The sequence below is a fragment of the Coenobita brevimanus genome, chromosome 86 (genome assembly GCF_032717465.1).
Source record: "Coenobita brevimanus isolate Jiangsu-jjx chromosome 86, ASM3271746v2, whole genome shotgun sequence".
Taxonomy (NCBI): Eukaryota; Metazoa; Arthropoda; class Malacostraca; order Decapoda; family Coenobitidae; genus Coenobita; species Coenobita brevimanus.
This window is the reverse complement of record NC_137039.1, coordinates 25,604,131-25,622,586: the sequence shown is the minus strand read 5'-3', so window position 1 is coordinate 25,622,586 and position 18,456 is coordinate 25,604,131. Positions and strand designations below refer to the sequence as shown.

At 41.7% G+C, this 18,456-nt stretch overlaps 1 protein-coding gene across 1 annotated transcript in view; it reads left to right on the top strand.

The window, feature by feature from the left end:
- LOC145410686 (uncharacterized) overlaps positions 1–18,456 on the top strand; it is a 244,934-nt gene that overhangs the window by 185,189 nt on the left and 41,289 nt on the right. The window lies entirely within an intron of this gene.

Here is an 18,456-nt window from a genome sequence, read left to right as displayed (position 1 = left end):
CCAGGCCTTCCACCAACCAGACGCCTTAACCCACTGGACCACATGTAATAAAAACTAAATAAATAAATTGAATAAATAAATAAACAGACAGACAATAACAACAGTGCGCCCCCCACCACGCCATAACCTCAAACTCTTCTTTTGGGGGAAGTGCCTTTGTTTGGAAAGTGTGGCTTGAAATTTTTGCCTGAGTGAGGGAAGAGAGGAAGGAAGAAAGTGTGGGACAATAGACAAAGAGAGAAACAAGAATATACTGGACAGGGGAAGGAGGGAGAACTGTTATAAAAGAGAGGTTAAATGGACAGAAAGATGAGGGAAAAACAAGGAAGGGAAGAAAGGGAGAGAGAGAGAGAGAGAGAGAGAGAGAGGGGGGGGGAGAGAGAGACAGACAGACAGAGGAGAAAAGAGAGAGAGAGAGAGAGAGAGAGAGAGAGAGAGAGAGAGAGAGAGAGAGAGAGAGAGAGAGATTAAAAAGACTGACAAAGTCATAGTGACAGGGAAACAGGTAGATAAATGGATATCTATCTATCTATCTGTCTATATGCAATTAAATCATTTAATAACACGTGAATCATAGATATGCTGATATCCACATGGAAAAGGAAACACGATAAACAGCATCCCGAGCGCTTTCACGTATTCACCTGTTCAGGGAAGAGCAAAGTGAAGGGAGTTGGTCCAGCTGGAGTACACCTGTCATTTTTATACAAGGACGGAGGGGAAAGTCCCAAGTGAGCTTACTAAGTCGCTGACAAATACTAGTGTTCCAAACTTACATCCTTATTTCTAGTTAAATAAATACATTATTAAACTGGGTAATATTACATACATAAAACATAATTCTTTATATACAAACCTATGGACAACACACACACACACACACACACACACACACACACACACACACACATATAATATATATATATATATATATATATATATATATATATATATATATATATATATATATATATATATATATATATATATATATATATATTACTGTATACACACACACACACACGAGTATGTAAATATACAAATAGATGGATGAATACGAGGGAGAGGCAGACGATACATAAAAAAAGCAAAAAATGACACAAGGGGAGAGAGAGAGAGAGAGAGGGCAAGGGAGAGAGAGAGAGGGCAAGGGAGAGAGGGAGAGGGTAAGGGAGAGAGAGAGAGGATGAGATAAGAGGAAATAAAGGAATCAACAATAAGAAGGAAGGGAGAGGGGGAGAAAGACAATAACAGTTACAGATGAAAGCAATGTTAGATAAAATATAGCACAAGAACAGTAAAATAAATAAACGAGAGAGAGAGAGAGAGAGAGAGAGAGAGAGAGAGAGAGAGAGAGAGAGAGAGAGAGAAGTGTATATATTAACCAAAAGATGAGAAAAAAAGAATGAAAATGCAAAAGAATATAAAAGGAAAGTAAAAGGAAATAAAACAAAAGGAAGCAAAGCAAATAAAAGATTAATAATAGAACAAGAAAGAAAGGCAGAACGAGAAATGGTGAAAAAATGGAAGGAAAGAGATATGAAGAGAGGAAAGGAAGAGAGGAAAGGAAGAGAGGAAAGGAAGAGGAAGTTGGAGAGAGAGACGGGGAAAAAGAAAACTAGAAAAATAAGGAGAGAAAGAGATACAAAGACAATGTGGAAGAGAGAAACTGACAGGGAGAGGGTGAAACAGGAAAAAAAAAAAAAAAAAAAAAAAAAAAAAAACAAACAAGGGGAGAAGGAGACAGAGAAAACAATACTAGAAAGGAAGGAAGTTAATATTTCTCACTGTCGCGCCTTCAAGTATTTTTATTCCAGTTTCAGACATTTTTAAACAGCTAAGAGTGAGTCAGAGGAGCCACAGTGTTAATACTGCCACACTGAACCCTACCATAAACGGGACAACTGTAGCATACTCCTCTAGCTAACGTCAGACGACTGTATACAGCTTAGAGTGATTCGTAAATACTTGAGTGTATTACACGAATTAGAAAAACGCAATGACCACACAAAGGATGCAGTAGTAGTAGTAGTACTAGTAGTAGTAGTAGTAGTTGTGGCGGTGGTGGTGGTAGTGAAGTTGCCCGTCTGCCACAGTCCATCATTCTCTGAGGGACTGGGAGGGGAATGAGGGATGTGTGTATAACCAGGCAACTCTTCCACCTGGTCATATCAGTGCCACCACCTGAAGGCGCCCACCTCCAGCACCACAAAGAAAAGAAGAATTGAAAAGAGAGAGTGAATAATGAGAACAAAAATGATGGGTAGAAAGGAAGAGGAAGGAGTAGAGATTAAGTATGGACGGTGGGAGACTAACAGTGAATTAAGAAAAAAGAATGAAAGAAAGGACATGTGAGAGAGAGAGAGAGAGAGAGAGAGAGAGGGGGAGAGAGAGAGAGAGAGAGAGAGAGGGGGAGAGAGAGAGAGAGAGAGAGAGAGAGTGTGTGCGCGCGCTTACCGTCAGTCACGCCTATGCTAGAAGTACAGTTGCTTTCTGAATTAACACATACATCCAACTATACCTCCGCTAAACATAGCATAGAGTAACATAACATAGCTGGTCTCGTTTGTGCTCTACTGCGTAATTGAACAGAGAGAGAGAGAGAGAGAGAGAGAGACACACACACACACACACACACACACACACACACACACACACGTAATGAACTAATATCCTGCAAAGTGAACAGAAGGATCAAGTTTAACCTCCTGATAAAGATGAGTTTCTTTGTGACTTGACAGAACAATGGCACGAACGCGTATATAAAGTTATTAAATTCCTGATCACGTCCAAACAACTGTGTATATATGCCTCTAGGTTTGTGCCATAACCCTTTCAGCTCAGGTCGTCTTTCTCATAAAATTCTTGTTGGTACCTGACGATTTTAATACCTCAGTCGCACGAGGCAGGTGAGTGAGAGCAACGCGAGCTTATGTTTTTAGTCTTACTGTTGTTGGAGTAAACGTGAAACAAACCTCAAAGTATTTCATAGACATCAATTATCAAGGGACTTATTTTCATCTGCCCTCCCCCCCAGCATGATTCCAGCTTATCCCACCCATTTCTTTGTCCCCTACCCCCAATTCTTTGCTCCTCTGACACATTCTTTATTCTAACCACTAATCCCTTAAGCAACATTTTTTTTTTTTTTACAGATCTCCTGTTCCAGCCCCATCGCCCACTAAATTTCTGGTCCATCCAACCCAGTCCTCACCACTCAAATTAATTCCCTTTCCCCAACCCTCCCACGGTTTCATGGCATGATGGTGATCCGCAGTCGATGAATACGTTGGTTGGGTTTAGAACACCCTAGTACTGAAGGGGATCATCCAGCCTCTCCTGTAGTTCCAAGTGGCATCGAAGCTTAATTAAATAACCTGGAGACATTGACAATAGTGAAGAGGTTGACCAAACTGGGCCTCCCGTGAGTATAAGCTACTTCAAACACACACACTCTCTCTCTCTCTCTCTCTCTGCAGTGGTACAGTGTGCATTTTCGTACATGGAAGAACGAGGGTTCGCGACCCGCCAGGGTAATAAACTTTGGGAGCGTTCTTCCGGCCATGTACTGCTTTGGCGGACATAACGGGTGCTGTGGGTGAACCAGTGTCGCGTACTAAAAAAAAGTATGCTTGCACCCAGTCGGCTTGCGCGGGCCGATTACACTTGGTTCACAGACTACACACACATCCAAAGCGACTCCAACACTACAATCAGACTTACAAGCACTTCTCACCCTACATACAATCTCAACCAGACAGCCTAAGCCACTTGGTAGAGATACATAGGCTGTATAGTCCCCACTTCGGTCGGGATAGGCATGTCCTGCAGTGGACAGTGGACACTCAGACGGCTGATGATATATATATATATATATATATATATATATATATATATATAAGCAGGGTTTGAGAATATGGAAATGGGACAGGAGAAGGAGCACGTTAAAGTATGAAAGACAGCAGAAAGATTGTAGGAGGGCGCCCGTGTTAATTTTTTTTTTCTTTTTTAGTGGCCTGGAAAGATTTACGTTCTCCAGACATTTCTTTGGGATTTTTTTTTCCTCTGGTGTCTCGTATGGTTTTGTTCTTGGTAAACTGGGGAAACTACAGGAAATTATGGCTTCGGAGTTGGATTGCTGCTCACCCACACCTTTTTCTTCTTGTTACTTTGATGCATATCCCACTGCTGTTGTCCTTATTCCGTGTTTATAGATGATCCTAGCTAGCTGACAAGATATGTCTTCGTAACAGATGATTTTTTTTTAAGATTTTTTTTTTTTCGTGCCATTTTATTCACTCCCAGTTGCTTGTGAACTATCTCATTACAAGGCACCGAAACTATCATCATCATCATCATCATTATCCTGAGTCTTTTTCCCACCCATACTTGCCCAGGGCCTGCGTTCATGAGGTAAAGTCTCCCGCTCTAAAAGTAGGAACGTGGAAATCAGGGCTACAGTAGATCAAAGGTAACCTAGTAAGTTTTAAATTACTTGAAAAATACCTTGTGACATGATTTCACAGCAAAACTTATTTAACGAAACCGTCTTAATAACACTGATCCCACGTCACAGAAAAGTCATTTTTTGGATAATCGTGCCTGGCTGTGTGTGTGTGTGTGTGTGTGTGTGTGTGTGTGTGTGTGTTTCTCTCCTCCCTCTATGGACTGTGACTTACGACTGATTGCCTCTCGTAACTAAGATATATTTTCTGCAGGAAAGACAAAGAAAGGAGAGTAAAAATGTCGATTGTCTCCTGTTCCTCCTGCCAAAACAAACTACCACTGATTAACTGACTTCAGATCTCTCTAAGGCAGTGGTGGTAAGGTAGTGATAGTGATGATGGTGATAGGCATAGTGGTGGTGGTGGTGATAGGGGTAATGATGACAGAGGTAGCGGTGACGGTGGTACGGTGGTAAGTATATCAGTAGTGGTGATGAGATGGTGGTGGTGGTGATGGTAATGACAAAGGTAGTGATGATGGTGGTAGTAGTAATGGTTATTGTGGTAGTGGCTGGTAGAGATGCTGGTGGTAATGACAGTCATTGAAAAGGAAAGAATAGTAAAAAGTGACAGGAAAGATGGGAGGAACAGGATGGGAGGAGGGAAGAGACAAAGAAAGGATGATTAAGATGGAGGAGGAAGTAGGCAGCACTACATCAAATGAGTGGATGATGACTGGTAATGGTAGTGGTGATGGTGGTAATGATATTGGTAGTGATGGTTGGAGGTAGTAGATGTTTGAGTTAATGGTAGTGGGAGTGGTGATGGTGGTGATAACAGGGATAGTGGTGGTGGTGGTGATGAGAGTGATATTGATGATGATAGTTGTGGTAATGGTGACGGTGGTATTGATGATAGTGCACTGATGATCATGGTAATAGTAATGGTGATGATGACAGTAATGGTGATGATGGCAGTTATGGTGATTGTACCGACAGTGGCGATGGTAGCAATAATGATGGTCATAGTAATGACTGTGGTGATAGTAACAGTGGTGATGATGGTGTGTGTGGTAGTATTAGTGATGTTAAAGTGGTGACAATAACTCTACCGCTCAGTGACGTTCTCCTGATCCTATTCTACTCGCATGCACTGCCATAAGACTTAACATTCCTCAAGGGACACTTTTCCAACTAGGGGCATTACAGCCGCCACGACACCTGTTCAGTACTGGACAGACTTTCCTAATCTGCATAGCACCGTATGTTTGGTAGTCACAATAATAGATACAATACGTAGTCGTAAAGGAGTAAAAATTGTAAGCCTACTGTTTTTCCCAATCCACAGTGAGTTGGGGTGGGCTAGATAGGGCTCGGTTCTAGGAGGAGGAGTAGGAGGAGGATGGTTGTAAGGAAAAGCGTTGTCTAGCAGCCATGGGCGTCCGGAAGAGCTACAGAAAACGGTTTTAGGAGTAACTGTGCTAGTGCTACGGATATCGCTTTACGGCTATCTATGGCATTATTTGCATTTTCTGTAAGCCTGAAGGTTTAACAGAGGGGCCTACTGTGATGAGAGGCTACACAGTAAATATTTGCTGTGCTTGTTCCCCGCCAGTACAGTGAAAACGAAAAAGAAAAACAAGAAATTATGTACGCGCCACACTTAAAATATAAGAAAATACGAGGAAACCACATCAAAGGAAGAAAAACGACGCCAAACGAAAAACAGTGTATGATAAAAAGCAAACAATAACAGAGAGAGAGAGAGAGAGAGAGAGAGAGAGAGAGAGAGAGAGAGAGAGTTAACAATAAAGAGTGCAATAATTTAAAAGATTAAGGGACAGTACAAGCAAAAGAGCGGAAAGAGGAGGGAGGAAGGGAGAAAACGAGGGGAGAGGAGGAAGGGAGGATAACAGGTTCTTTTTATCCTCATAGTTTTCTTTATTAATATCTTCCTCATTATAATATCATCATCTTTATCGCCACTGTCACCTTCACATCATCATCGTCGTCATCGTCATCAAACTCTTCATCACCATCATCATTAGTGCCATCATTGTCAGCATTATTTTCACCACCGTCGCCGTCATTATGATTGTAACTCCATTTCATCATCATCACAATTTCCCCTATTTCACTTAATCCACAAATTATCAACTACATTACAAGAAGGTGCAGTGGTGAGTCTTCATATGCTTTCACACGTTCGCAATTTGCCAAGGTTTTTTCAATGGCACATACGAAGTCCCTTACAATCACAGCCAATCTAACATAGTATCCACATGCACTTCCCTCCCTGCACTTCATCCCCTTCCAACCCCTGCATGAGACACTGGGTGGGGGTGGGTTACTTCTCCTTGGCCTTAATTCCCCTTCAAGACCCTTAAAACCCAGCTACAGGACCATATCAGGCGCGTACAAGCTGGTCTCTACTGTACAATACATTTAGTACATCCTGCTACAAACGCACGTAGAGTATTACCATTATGCCAATACCACATGATGATAACCTCAGATAAAACCCACGTGTCAAAGGGTTTAATAACAATGAATAATTAATGGCTCAGATAATGGCCACTTGATATTAAAAAGCGAAATTAAGTGGAGAATAACGAGAGAGAAAGACCAAGAACGAAGAAACGGAAGAAAAAAAAAGACACGATATCCCCCTTTCTCTCTCTCTCTCTCTCTCTCACACACACACAGACACACACAAGCCACCTATCTAAAGTCCCGTCCAGACGATCGAGCAATGCCCGCGGGCACAAGCGAGCAGTTTGCCTGTTGACGGGCTCACCGCTTGTGCCCGCGGGCAAATGCGTAAATTGCCCGTGGCAATTTACACATTTGCCCGCGGGCACAAGCGGTGAGCCCGTCAACAGGCAAACTGCTCGCTTGTGCCCGCGGGCATTGCTCGATCGTCTGGACGGGCCTTAACACTTTCCTGTCTGTTCATGCTCCCACCAGACGATTTTTACAGCCCACGGACGGTTTACGGAGATCTTCCCAGTAATAAACAAAAGTCATGCGGGTTGGGAGGGTTGCAGTCTCGCCTCTACCGGTATTTCTTCTATACTATCAGCAAACACTGTCAGGATCTGTGATTTAACTATGCTCATTTCACCTTAACTTGGCCCACATTTTTTCCCACTGTCCGGGACTGTTTTGTGTAGTTCAGTGGGAGAAAAATACAGTGTTAAGACTAAATCCTTTCCATAGCACTTCTTCGTGACCAGCACATATTCTAGTATTAATGTACGGTTATCTCTCAAAATTCAACGTGGGGAGATGGCAGTTTTGTTCGTTCGTTCGTTTAAAGATTTCCTGCACATATAGTGCAGGCCGGGCCATACATTAGCCAGGTCAGTGGGGTATGGGCTGGTTAAAAAATAGAAAAGGGGGGACGACAGGACCAGGGGATTGCCCAGCACACACGTCCTGTCTCCTGGCTGGCTTTGTGGTGTGTATGGCAGTTCTGGCCAAAGTATAGTGATATACCGTTTCGTGTAATGGGTTCCAACTCCAGAGCCAGGAATTACTAACTGGGAGTGTGAGACAGTATGCTAATAAAGGTACCTTCTTTTTCCGGTCCCAGTACACTGTAGTTCCTTGCATTATTAGAGTGATATGCAGTTCGCAAAACTGTGTGTGTGTGTGTGTGTGTGTGTGTGTGTGTGTGTGTGTGTGTGTGTGTGTGTGTGTGTGTGTGTGTGTGTGTGTGTGTGTGTGTGTGTGTGTGTGTGTGTGTGTGTGTGTGTGTGTGTGTGTGTGTGTGTGTGTGTGTGTGTGTGTGTGTGTGTGTGTGTGTGTGTGTGTGTGTGTGTGTGTGTGTGTGTGTGTGTGTGTGTGTGTGTGTGTGTGTGTGTGTGTGTGTGTGTGTGTGTGTGTGTGTGTGTGTGTGTGTGTGTGTGTGTGTGTGTGTGTGTGTGTGTGTGTGTGTGTGTGTGTGTGTGTGTGTGTGTGTGTGTGTTTAATGCTGCCAAATCGAAAGTCCGTGGACCGCACTGGCATTTGTTGTTCATCAATCTGGGAGCACTGACCACAGCTGAGGAAAATCCTGCTGCCAGACTGGCTGGGGTTCGGGAGCAGCACTGACCTGTCTCGACGGTCACGATTTCGCTGAGAGGGGACGAGGAGAGCTATGTCAGGGAAGTCGATGGGGAGGTGGACGCCCTCTGTCATGCAAATAACCTTCAACTTGCATTCGAGCCCTGGATAACCTCCACTCCAGACCTTCCTCTCAGGTTAACTCTGTTTGGACAGTAGATCGATGGCTCGTGTCGGGGGCGAGTGAGTACAGGGCTTGTTGGGCCGAGTACTTTGAGCAGTTGTATGTGGCTGAACCCCCCAAGGGAGAACTTCTGTCGGCTGGTGTACAACGAATGACTGCTTTCTCATCAACCAACGATACCGTGCCTTCTCTACGGGAAATCAAGAAGGCAATGGACAGGTTGAAAAGTGGTAGAGCAGCTGGTGTTTGTGGCATCCCAGTGGAACTGATCAAATTTGGATGGGGAAACCATGATCAGGGCATTGCATGCAGTCACAGAAGCCGTCTGGCAGACTGGTATCTTTTCTCCTGACTGGACAATAGGTTTGGTAAACCCTATCTGGAAAGGGAAAGGAGACCAGCGTGTTACTACCGAGTGTTCACGAAGAATGTTACGAGAATACAAAGCCACTGGGATTAAAGGCTTCTTGAGCCAAAACCAGGCGTTTGGTGGCTTGTTCGAAGAAGCATTTCAGTCTGTCCATGCACGTGGCGGGAATGTGGAAGTCTTAGAAAGATTCACTTACCGGTATCTTAGTAGTGTGGTTCATAATACCGGTAAGCTAAACGATGATTTCTCGTTGCATTAGTCAGCCTACGGGGCTGTGAATTCCCTCAATTCAGGTACTTGGCATTGTTGTCATTTATGCAGAAGGAAAAAAAACTGCATCTTCAAGGCACTGGTGCACGCTGTCTAACCCTATGGCTCTCTGAGACATGGACATTTAACAGTGACTTGAAGTGGTGAAGTGGCTCCTTTGGTACTAAGTGCCTTCGTAGAATCATGGGATATCATTGATACGACTGAGTGCGTAGCAAGGGACCATTATGTAAGGCTGAGTCGAGGCCTATTACCCACGTGAGTCAGTGCCAGCTTCAATTTTATGGGCACAAGGCCCGTTTTCCTAAGGATGATCCAGCTCACAGGGTGATCTCTGAGAAAGTTAATTCGGGATAAAGGAAATCAAGGGAAAGACCACGGAACTCATGGCTAGAGCAGCTCTATCGAGGGGTGGAAGAGTAGCTGCCCGGAGAATTGTACGGAGGGACCCCTGTAGGTGGAGTCGGAGGGTGAATGAGGCTATGCGCCCTGTGGCGTTTGCCTCCCACGTGATGATGATGATGATCATGATCATGATCGTCATCAGTGGGATTGTATGATAGTTTGCCTTTCCAGTAAACCGTTTTCTCTCAGCTCTACACAGAGAAATTTAGAGAAAACGGAAAAATAGGGAGGAACATGAGTATATATCACACGCCCCACCGGATGCAATCCAAAGTGTATTGATATCGGCTTCACTTATCCTAATCGGAAATTGATGCGTCGTTTAACAAGTTGAAATTGCGGAGTTATTATACAGCTATAAGTAAGGTGACCAGAGTCCCGCTTTTTTGTCGTCTGTCCCGCTTATTTAATTGCGACTAAAATGTCCCGTTTTTTTAGCAATTTACCTTACGTGTCCCGCTTTTAGAAAATTACTATTACATTAGATATAAGACGACCTTTTTTTATGAAACTATGATGAATTATTAAAATTATGCATAATCCAAACCAAATGAAATACAGATCTGTTAATACAGAATCTGTTATACTCTGACAACTTTGGTCGGCCATTCACCGTACCATACAGTATGTATGGAATTTGTCTAAGACGTTAGTGTTTGATTAGCAGCCTCTGGGTGAGGTGCAGCGCTATATATCATCATCCTCATCCTCATCAGCCGTTTGAGTGTCCACAGCAGGACCGGCCTATCCCTACCGAAGTGGGGACGATACAGCTAATGCATCTCTACCGAGTGGCCTAGGCTGTCTAGTATATATATATATATATATATATATATATATATATATATATATATATATATATATATATATATATATATATATATATATTCACACGTGACAATGTCCCGCTTTTAGCTCCAGTAAATCTGGTCACTTTAGCTATAAGTGAAAGCATGTAAATCGTCAGACCTCAATGCAGCACTAACATCTACTAGCAGCATTCATCACTCAAGGCTCCTCGTGTTTCAGTTAGGCTAACTCCTTCAGCTTGAGGTCATCTTATGATTATTATAAATTACACTATCTCCAAAAGTACTATTTACTTTTATTTTTGCCATCTCCAAATAAAGTTGGTTTGGTGCGACTTCTCGAACATGAGCTGAATGAAATTGCTCAGTAATAACCCTTTTTTTTTTTTATTTTTTTACAATAATTTCTGAAGCACATGATAAAATAGAAGGTGTCTGCTCTTTCTGTGTCGTTGCTGACTGCACTCTTATGGGATGCAGGCTAACAGTGCCTACGGTAATAATCACAGGCGTTCCATGACCATAAAAAATCTAAGCCTTGCATTCCACTACGCGATTTAAAGTTTACATTCGTATTCTCAGAGGTCAAGGAGATTTCTTGGCATCTCTTCCTTAGCGACTTGTTCTGCATATACACCTCGTTTCGTATGTTATTGAAGCAAACTATGTTCATATTAAAATGATATCAACGGCACACTAGAGAATGTTAAGGTGTAATATGTATAATAAATCGCTACGGAAGAGGAGCTGCGAAACCTACGTACGCCACTCGAATCGGCCCTGAAGCATTTGCCCGGAACACAGACGATGGATAGCTTACGAAATCATTAATGGCAGATCAGTAAAGGCCACATACATTAAAACACCTGTGACTAGTTTGTGGTGGTATGTGAAGTCGGTTATGTAAACAAATCCTTCAGTCCTAAGTTTTAATTCTTGCTATTAGACGATTTTACTTAGTCGACAGAGGGGTTTTGGGTTACACGGGTTAGATATGGCTTTCCTTAACCCTTTCACTACCAGACTACACTCTAAATGGGAAGAAAATCGTCTGTATCAAACATAAATGAAATATAAAAAAAACACAGGGTTGAAGATGTTAACTGTATGCGGTTGTTGATGTTACTAAACCCTACAGCTGCGAGTGACATGCTTTTGATTTTATTGCTACTACCGTCAAACGATTTATTTATTCTATTCATTTTTCTGTTCGAGAGCTGCTAGAGATAGTTGCCTTCCAGTGGTGGCATTTACTTAATTGGGCGATGGAGCTGTTTGGTTATACACACGCCTTTCAACTCCCTCCCTATTCCCCGAATGGAGGATGGTGGACTGCAGGAGGAGGGCAAATTAATCTGCAGGCCACCGGGTTCACGTCTCAGATGAACTTCGAGCAATAGCTACTACTATTGCTACTTTGCTGGAGAGAAAAGTAGGACAAAGAAATACATAAATAACTGAATTAAGAACTTCCTTTTTTTCTCCCAGCTTATAACGGACGATTTTATTCAGCTCAGAAACACCGCATTCATAGAGTCAGAATCCGCTCCCCTAACCCCTTTGGGCCGATGACGTATTTCTATATTTTATTCATTATCCTCGGACGATTTTGTTCATTTTAGAAGAGCCTCGCAATGGTGAAGGGGTTAATGAAGGCTGTCTAATGTCGATAGTTTGAAGAGTCTCCCCTGAGCTGAATAAAATCGCTAAGTAGTAGCAAGTATAGTCAAAGGAATCACGGTGGCCCTTGGGTAAATCTCTTCTTCCATTCCACCCGACGATTTGTGTTGTGGAGACGACCTAGTGTTATCAATGACTGTTCAGCACCATTTATTCACTTCCAACTCCGTGTCACATCCAAGCCCACAACAGCAGACTGAGCCGTACCCACAACACACGAAATGCCGCCTGATGAGCAGTGGCGTCACCAGGGGTCAGATTTTTTGAGGGGCTGTAGCCCTGGTGTAAGTAGAAAGGGGGGGGGCGAGCGAAGCGAGCCTATGCAGCTGGGGGGTACGGGGGGGGGCGCTATAAGCCTCCCCGGAAAATTTTTCAGAAATTGAGCAGTTTTAGGGGCATTTTTTAGGCCTATATATGAAGAAAATGTAAAATAAGGTCTCACAGGCTATTAATAAAAAACTTATAGGACACATGAATATTGATGGGCCTAATACCAGGTATCAGTAAGCCTTATGATATAATGTGTACAAGGTAACTGTATAAAGCTTTTTTGTAGATAATAGTTTTTCTTCAATTAATAGTATTATGTGGTATCATAACGGTTTCTTAGTCTTACCATATTAAATCTAATAATTCAAAGAAGCTCTTTATTCAATGTATATAGATATAATTGCCAAGATTTATCTTCCATTACCGGTACTGTGATAGGAAAACAAAGCCATTCACAAAAAAATAAAAATTATAAAATAGATCTCGTGCCGGTTCTTCGGCAGGTATATCAAGGTTATCACTTGTGCGGGGCGGTGGCTAAAAAAATAATGAGAAAATATATTATATATTAGAGAGAGAGAGAGAGAGAGAGAGAGAGAGAGAGAGAGAGAGAGAGAGAGAGAGAGAGAGAGAGTTTTAGCCTACTTTCCCACTCTGTACGTTTAGGACAATATATTTGCAACAATGAGAAATAGCCTAGGCCTAGCCAATTTAAAAATAAATCAATAAAAAAAATCCTGGCCTAAGCTTCATAAAATGACTACTGAAATGGTTTGATATAAGGCTACTTACACATGTCTGAATGGGTTCAGCTTTGGGGTTATCTGGGGTTGCTTCTGGCACCTCATTCCCAATAACAGCCACTTTTTCTTGGCATTCATCTGCGTCATCTTTGGAGGTGCGGGTGCGAAAGAATTTCCTTATGTCACCCTGTCCAGGATTTTTAGATAACCTTTTCATCACTTGAGTGGCTCCTGGCTGATATCCGCAAATGTATTTTGTAGAATAGCCTATAAAAGGGAAATGACATTCAGTTCTGACAGTCGTGTCGACTGAACCAACTAAGTACTGCTGACTCTTTGTATAGAGTATAGGCTAAATCTCATATCTGTAAAAACAAAAATGAACAGGTAAAGTGAGGTGGCTAGCAATATACCGGAACGTAGTAACGTCTATACAGCCAGTGAAACCAATACATGCAAATAAAACCGAAAACGACACTGGATTTAGCCACAGTTCACAGACACTTCTCAATGTAAACAAACATTCCGAGTTCCGATCACAGAGTTATACATATAGAGCGCGCGTCCCTGTGTTGTGGTATGGGCGATAAGTGAAGCCAGCGGGCCCGGCGCGGCGGCCATCTTAGGATGCCCACTCTACCGAGTCCCGACCTTCCCGTACAGCTCATCATAATTCACAAATACTAACCTTTCCCGAGTGTTTTTTGCATTATATCCTGATGTAAATAGATAGAGCAGTTATCAATATAATTACTTTAGCTATTTTAAGCCTTTTCTCCATTACTATTGCGCTCTGAATGAAGTGAGAAGAAAAGTTATTCCCGGTCCCCTTACCTTGTCTCTACGCACCATTTTACTTTGGATACACAAAAATCAACGATTAGAAGCGAACATATACCAATTTATTAATAGCATTACATTAATTGAGTGGATGGTGAGTGCCCTCACTTACTGGTTCTTAAATAATACTAACTTAGTGTTTTCCTAACATAACAGCCTCTTACTTTAGCAGTGGTTGCTTTTGCAAGATGATGCAAACGTATCTTGCAATATGCAAGCACCACTGCTTTAATAAGAGAAAAATGTGATTATTATCAGGTGAACATTCAAACATATGGGAATTATGTGTTTTAAATGCAGTGCTACCAGTCTCTCTTTCAATACAGAATATGCAACTAGAGAGGAAATTCTGGGAATGTTACAGCTCTTTGTCATGACTTTTCAACATTTTCTGAAATATTTTCTCTGTGGATCTGCAGACAGACACAGCACTCATAGAGGGCTTTATCAAGCCGCCTTTGTCCTTAACCAGTATCAATGCACAACTTTTATCATTGTTCTTAATTTCTGTTGCTGTAAGTGCAGACAAGCAGTCTGGACATGAAATATTTCTCTTTACCATTTTAACTGCATATCCGGCAATGTAACCTACTGCAGCTTCCTTATAATCTGACACATCTGTAAAGTTTGGACAGTCTACATAATCATGATCTTCTTGGGCAGGACTACGAGGAATGATATCATATCTTCTTGCCATCATAATATCTTCAGTTTTATCCTCTAAAGCTTTCTTCATGACACTGCTAGATGTTGCAGATGTGAGCACTTCAGTGAGGTCTTGTGCAGAGACATTCCCGTTTGACGTTTTTATTTCATGCCTCAGAAGGAGTCTCTTGTATGCTGCCATGAGGTTTAACGCAGAAGGGTTATTTCGAAAGCCACCAGATGCTCGAATTGCACAGAAAAAGAGTTCTAAGTGATCCTGTGACAGCTTATAAGTTAGAAAGTACTGGAGTGGCTTATTTACACCTACAAACTGTTTATAAAGTGCCTGAACACTCTTAATGGCAGCCAAAAAGCCAATGAAAGGTGTCTTTCTAGAAGTTTTGTACATGAGGATGTCATCAGAATTAGTGATAGTCATTAGATAAGCAAATGCTTGATCTAAGAATGACATTGAAACTACCTCTGTCTCAGGTTGAAGTGCTGCTTTCATTCCTCTAGCAAATATGTTTCTCGAGTTCAGTACATCAAAAGTTTATCAGCCATTTGCAGAAATTTAACTGTACCCTGACAATCCTTAAACTGTGGGAGATGTAATGAATCCCGACAGAAGATTAATGCATCAGCTACACTAGAACTCAGTGTTTGCGCAGCAAGTTTTACTTTCATCTTTTGAGTGTGCCATGAAAGATGGATATCCCTGAGTTTATTTCCTAAATGAAGGCCCTCCTCTTCTTGAAGTTGATGCAGTGCTTGAATATATTTCCATTCTATTTTATTTCCTGATCACAGAGAAGCGAGAACATCTTACCTGTTTTGAATTGAGCGTGAGACTGGGCATCCCAATATGGCCGCTGAGCCACTTCCGGTTGCGTCACTTTCAAACCAGGGTGGCGCACTCTATATGTATAACTCTGTGGTTCCGATACTCTGAACATTCGAATTTGTGAAAAATTGCATAGATCAGATATTTTAGACTGCATAATCCAATTTTAAAGCTCCGTGATTAATATATACCATATTATATATTGTAAATATATAATAAGTCTGATAAATGTAATACAATCTTGCATTCTTTGTGCAATAAATATATTTCAAAGAAAACCAAGCTTGGAAAAAGTATATGGGAAACTAATATATTATACCTATTATGATCTGAGTCATAGGTTTACGTAAATTGTGAATAACTAATCACATTATATAGCTATAAATAATATTGTATTCAACTAATATGGATGCACGAATAAAAGTGGATTGGCGGTAGGGGGTTGGGGGATAGCTAGGTGGGTCAATGCCGAGCTGCATGCATACTATGTAAGCTGGTGATTTTTTATTATTATTATTTTGGGGGGCTGCAATTTTTTGGGGGCTGAGTCCTTGTTTGGGGGGCTAAGCCCCCCCTAGCCCCCCCTGGTGACGCCACTGCTGATGAGTTTGTAGGGGTGTGTTATTCATTGGCCACGCTGAACGGCCCACAGGGTTGACGGTCGTGAAAAATTACCGCTCACTGCCGGATAAAAAACATTTTTTTTTTCTTTTAAGGATTTCGTCTGAATAACATCGAAGACTGAATAATGATTTCTTATAATATTGAGTAAATTCCAGTGTAACTTAAAGAAAATGTGATAACCGCTTCAGCTCAAGGGCTCTCGACAAAGGTGGCTGAAATCGTGTGACGTTAAGTAGAATAAATACAAGGCGTGTCCCCTGCACGAAAATGTTTATATGAAAATTGTGATTATTTTGGGTAATTTGAATTAAAGCACAGTATTTCTGCAGGTGGACTGAAGCACCAAGTATACAGTACAAGGGCTGCGAGTGCAATGAAGACTTGTCCCTACTTGAAAACATGGTGACATCAGTGTGCTGACGCTAGTGTGAGCCTGTTATGAAGGTATAAAGTTACAAAAATAATGTGTAATTCACAATATGGATGATTACTAAATGAAACACATATCATTGCTAACGTCGGAAAAACAGAGTACGCAATAAACGTTTCAGCAAAAAGAACAAAAAATGAGGACAGCTACAGTTGACCGACTGTCCCGTGCTGAGCACTCAGCAACGAGGCTAACATTTATGATAAAACGAGTTTGTTAGTTTAAAAAACTAGTAGTGAAAACCACATGATAAAGGTATGGTAAGCATTACTGTGGCACACAACAATGAAATAAAGCAGAGTAAGACGTAGCTCAGGTGGCGTGGCGTGTAGGGCAGCACACTGCGTAAGGTGAGCCCGGCCAAGCCGCTCGGTTTGAGAGCCATCCATCTCCAATCTCTCAAACATTTTTCCTCAAGGAAACGAAATGAAGGCTCTATACTATACTTTTTTGAGGGAGATAAAATCGCTCCAGTATGCAGCTCCCCCCCCCCTCTCTCTGACACACACACACACACACACACACACACACACACACACACACACACACACACACAATGTAACATATTATTGTACATCATATAACCTGTTAGTCAGCTTGAAGGACAGGCGACAGGTAGATAAATAGACAGACGGATCAAATTAATTCCATTGCTCATATCTTACAGTTAAACCCCAGTTCGAACTCCTGATAAATGTTCATATTTCATTACTATATACCTTACTGCACTTTCCCTTATTTCCTTTCACCTCATTCTTTGCTGCTTTATCTTCTGTCCAAGAGTTTTTCGCACATATTAATTTTAACCAATAGCAACGTTGTGTCGGGATTTTTTTTTATTTTTATGTTTTTTGTCATTATATTCTCCACCCTATATCTCCCTCTCGCCCCACACGCACAATTTACTTTACTCACGCCCATCCTCGTGCCTTACGTACTGTAGATTGTGAAGTGATAGCTACCTTATCCTCGCCTCGTGTCCCATCAATAGTATATACCAAAAGATTTCAACCTCTCTCTCTCTCTCTCTCACCTTTCGCTCGTCACATCCATGCAGTAGAGTCACTCGCGCATTCCCCCTACTCACATACGCCGGTTAGATACGAAGTAATTGTTTATATGCAATGCAGTAGCCAAAGTAAAAAAAAAAATAGAAAACACTATTATAATCCCATCCTTATGAGAGTGAATCTGTACAGCGCACTAGTTTAACTAAAATTCTTCACAATCGAGCAGGACGCCATAACACTCAACACCATCGCCTGAGACCTATGACATACAATATTGTTAAAATGTACACATTCTCAAGTACCAAAACATTCCCACTTACCTTATATCAGTACCACACCAGCAAACCAAAACTCCCTGGAACCAGAAACTTTTAAAAATGGGAAATATCGGCTTGTCTTCTAAATGCGCACATGCTCACAGGCACACACACATACTCCTGCACACATCTCGGAGTAACTAACTTGTTCCAACATTGTGCAACATCCCTAGTCAAACCACAGTTCCAGTCTCCCAATCGAAGCTTTGAAACGAGACGACGGACTTTGATGCAGGATTCAACCCTCTATCCCGGGAGTCAGATCACCGGCAATTGTGAGATTGTTATTGAGTGGTTGTGAAGATTTTTGTTATTAGGCTTCAGATTACCTTTTTTTTTTTTTTTCTTGTTACACGTAATATCCTGAAGTCTCTTGGATGACAGAAAACAACCGGTACAAAAATTCACAGTAACGCTGTTTTTACCCCGAACACAAATGTAAAAAAAACCTGTGGTCCGACCTGGAAAATGCAAAACCATTTAAAACAACTTGTAAGAAGTTTCATTTTGAGAAATCGTGGTTT